General features: G+C 39.9%; 1 protein-coding gene across 1 annotated transcript in view; it reads left to right on the top strand.

The window, feature by feature from the left end:
- The window catches only part of LOC100533420 (S6 kinase), a gene marked incomplete in the record, with an annotated part of 59,454 nt that overhangs the window by 51,502 nt on the left and 3,531 nt on the right, over positions 1 to 4,421 (top strand).

The raw sequence follows: 4,421 nt of genomic DNA, 5'->3' as shown, positions 1-4,421 counted from the left end.
CCCCCCTTTAAAAAAAAATAAATTCTGATGTCTCTCTCCAAGACAACCCCACTGTTTAATAAGACGGCCACTTTTCTCTGGAACGATCTGTCCCCGTGGTTTTATGTACCCGGAATAATGTAGCAAAATGTGATCATTTTTTGCATAATTTCTGATTATTTTCCTGTATCATTCTTTGTTAAAATTAACAGGATCGCATAATTTCAGTGGGTGGTTGGCTGGTGCTCTGGTGTGGTTTGCTCCTTCTTTCCTATCCAACATCTATCGTCCGTATCTCCCCTTCTTCTTTTTTTTGTTTGTTACTTTCTTGTAACACCTCTAATCTTCTGGCGCTCGTATGACCTTATGCAGTTGCGAGCGCCGTAAAACCTCTACTAAAGCTAAAAAGCATAATTTCACATTTTTGGGCTCAGTTTGCATAACTTCAGAATTTTTCTTGCATTAAAACGACACGGACAGAACAAAGGGTGGCTGTCTTGCTTAGACAGAGACGACTGTTGTTCCAGAATATCTTTCCGTACACCTTCAATCCCCACTAATGTCATTTTTGCTAACTGCATGGTCTTCACAATGGTTCAACAGTTTGTTGTCTCAGAACTATTTTTGTCCAAAGGGAGGCGTAAAAGAACTACACTATATATATATATAAAGACCCAAACTCATTTATTTCGCAGTTCAGTAAGTCAAATTACAGAACTATTGTTTTTAGCTGTTGTTACGCAAAGTTGTTTGAGCTAGGTCTACGCCTAACAGGTTTGTTTGTTTTTTGGGGCAAATGCAGAAAGTCATATGAGTGCATGGGACATATTAACCCTATCCGTACGCCCTGGGGTCATTTTGTACCCCCGGGGTTGTATTCTTCACAATTTGGAATACTTCTAGTGCGAAAAAATCTCTGAAATCTTCAGTATTTCTCAAAATATCATATTTTGACAGACTGCTATGCAAAACGTACGGATCGGATTAACGAGTAAATTTCCTCTTTGGAAAGTGGTGGCACAGAGTTCCCCACGTCGTATGGATACGAAAGTAAAACACGACATACTGATAGGGTTAAGTAAAGAGGCACTTTGGACAAAATAGTTCTGAAGTAATGAGTTGTTGATGAGTTTACTTTTGGTGGCTTGATTCTCACTTAGTAGCAAGCTGTTTTCTGACATGTGTGAAATGGTGTTGCTTTCTCTATTTTTGCACGGTTGTCATTTTTGTAATCCTTGGTTTATAACAAGGTGTATGGCAAATTGGTCGCTTTTAAGCACAAGGGGGCTATCCCGATAAATGCTGTTTTGAGAAAATCGAAGGTTATGTTTTTGGATCCGATCCTTATTCAGTCTCTTTAAAAGACAAGGAGAGTTTTCTCTATAACCAAACAAATACACCCACCAATGAAACTAAACTTCTCTTATGTTATAGGTAGGACGATAGATGTTTGATAGAAAAAAGAAGCAACAAATTACACCAGAGTTCCCACCAACTGCCCACGCTCCTTTAAAAAATTTTTTTTTTCTTTTTTTTTTTTTTACCAAAGTGTTTTACAGTGCTTGCAACTGCTTAAACTAACATCCCAGTCCACCTGAGCTGGCAGTTACTGGCAAGGCGGTAGCAGCCCACCTCCTAAATGATCTGTTTTAGTTTTTAGTTTTAGTAGAGATTTTACGGCGCTCACAACTGCATAGAGTCATATGAGCACCAGGAGATTAAAGGTGTTACAAGAGAGTAACAAACATAAAAATGAAGAAAGAGAGATAAGGACGATAGATGTAGCTAACTGTTTGAAATTGCATCAACGGGGATGTCGTATATAATTTACTAACATCGGTCACATACATTTTTGGGTAGTAAAGACTTTTCTGTTGACATCCACCCCTTGGCGCTCATATGACCTTATGCAGTTGCGAGCGCTGTAAAACCTTACTAAGTGGGTGGTTGGCGAGTGCTCTGGTGTGGTTTGCTCCTTCTTTCATATAAAACATCTATCGTCCTTGTCTCTCCTTCTTTTTTGTGTTTGTTACTCTCTTGTAACACGTCTAGTCTTCGGCACTTACGTTACCTTATTGTGTTGCAAGTACCGTAAAACTCTTACTAAAACTAAAACTACTATAATTTACTACATTTTTGGGTAGTAAATACTTTTCTGTTGACATCCACCCCTTGGAGGAGCTCATATAACCTTTTGCAGTTGCAAGGTCCGTAAAAACTCTACAAAAACAAACAAAATATTTTGGGTACCATCACCTGTACTGTTGTGTCCGGAACTTCTGTTTTTCTTTGTCCACAAAGCTAAAGACATTACCAGGAACGCTTCAGTTGAGCATTGTTGTATGTTGAAATTAAAAAGGGCAGCGACTTCTGAGTTGACATCCACCCCTTGGCGCTCATGTGACCTTATGCAGTTGCAAGCGCAGTAAGTGGGTGGTTAGCGGGTGCTCTGGTGTGGTTTGCTTCTTCTTTCCTATCAAACAAACATCTATCGTCCTTATCTCCCCTCCTTCTTTTTTATGTTCGTTACTCTCTTGTAACACCTCTAATCTTCTGGCGCTCATATGACCTTATGTAGTTGTGAGCACCGTAAAACCTCTACTAAAACAAAACGAGCACAGTAAAACCTTACTAAAACAAAAACTACAACAAAACAGCGCTGCTTTCTCTATCTGTAGATAAGTGAGAACAGCCATGTTATCTTTCCCTGCATCTGTAGTTCATAGATTAAGACTCTAGACCCCTCCTTGGGCGAGATGTGGGTTTGATTGCCGTGTGCTGAAGACATTTGTGTCACGATGCGGTGAAATCAGGCGCTCGTCAATTTTTGGGCGTGTGGATTTATCAGTATTATTTTAAATACTCTCCTTTTGCTACTGTCCTTTTGCCTTGCTTTTGATGAAAAAAATATCCATTTATCTCGGGTTCAAGTTGAGACATTGACGATTGAAGGAGGTAGGGGTGGCCTGGTTTCAGAGGTATAATTAGCGAGAAAATGGCCGCCAAAGTTTTTCAAGCTTGCTTGTTTCCAGTTGCTTGGGAGGAAATATGAGACGGCGATTATTGCACTGAAATTGACAGCAACAAGACGCTATATAAGTTTCCTGACTTGCAGGTGTTCTGGTGTGGTTTGCTCCTTCTTTTTATCAAACATATTTGTCCTGATCTCTCCTTGTTTTCATATTGTTACTCTCTTGTAACACCTCTATTCTTTGGCACTTATATGACCTTATTGTGTTGCAAGTGCTGTAAATCTCTTACTAAAACTAAACTGAAATTGATAGCAACAAGACGTTATTTAATCAAATAATTTGTCTATTTTTAGAATACACGTCTGTTTTGGTCATAGGTTCCCTATCTTCTGGGCATTGGAATTTTGTTATAGTGGTCTGCAGTGTAGCCCATTTCTCCTTTTTTTCTTCATAGCTACGTCCCAATCTATTTCCGTGAGTGGGTGGTTGGCAGGTGCTCTGGTGTGGTTTGCTTTTTCTTTCCATCAAACATCTATCGTCTTTATCTCCCCTCTTTCTTTTTCATGTTTGTTACTCTCTTGTAACACCTCTAATCTTCTGGCGCTCATATGACCTTATTGTCTTGCGAATGCTGTAAAACTCTAACTAAAACTAAATATTTCTGTTAGAATGTGACCACCGTTGTATTGATTCGATGTAAACGTCACATCAACGCCCTGTTACGGTTGTTGTGTTTTTTTCTTCGTCAGCAGTCGTTCTCTTTCGTGGATGGTTGTGTTACGGTTGTTGTGTTTTTTGCTTCGTCAGCAGTAGTTCTCTTTCGTGGATGGTTGTGTTACGGTTGTTGTGTTTTTTGCTTCGTCAGCAGTAGTTCTCTTTCGTGGATGGTTGTGTTACGGTTGTTGTGTTTTTTGCTTCGTCAGCAGTAGTTCTCTTTCGTGGATGGTTGTGTTACGGTTGTTGTGTTTTTTGCTTCGTCAGCAGTCGTTCTCTTTCGTGGATGGTTGTGTTACGGTTGTTGTGTTTTTTGCTTCGTCAGCAGTCGTTCTCTTTCGTGGATGGTTGTGTTACGGTTGTTGTGTTTTTTGCTTCGTCAGCAGTCGTTCTCTTTCGTGGATGGTTGACGTGTGCTTTGGTGTGGTTTGCTTCTTTTTTCCTATTATTAAAAACTATCGTTCTTCTCTCTCCTCCTCCTTTTTTGTGATTTTTAACTTTCTAATCTTCGCTACTTATAGGACCTTATTGTGTTGCAAGTGCTGTAAAACGTTTACTAAAACTAAAAAAAAACCCTCTTTTGCTAGTGCGGGTGTTTGCAGTACTCAGATGGATATTTGGTGGGCTCTCTGGTGTGGTTCCGTCCTTCTCTCCCATCAAACATATTATATCAGGCTTGCCAACCTTCCTGAATTTTTCAGGAAATTCCAGAATTGCCATCGTCGTTCCCAAACCTTTCCCGAGACGCCAGCGCGA

Source organism: Aplysia californica, unplaced genomic scaffold, assembly GCF_000002075.1.
Source record: "Aplysia californica isolate F4 #8 unplaced genomic scaffold, AplCal3.0 scaffold00586, whole genome shotgun sequence".
Taxonomy (NCBI): Eukaryota; Metazoa; Mollusca; class Gastropoda; order Aplysiida; family Aplysiidae; genus Aplysia; species Aplysia californica.
Note: the sequence above shows the minus strand (reverse complement) of the source record. Positions and strands in the feature narration are given on the sequence as shown.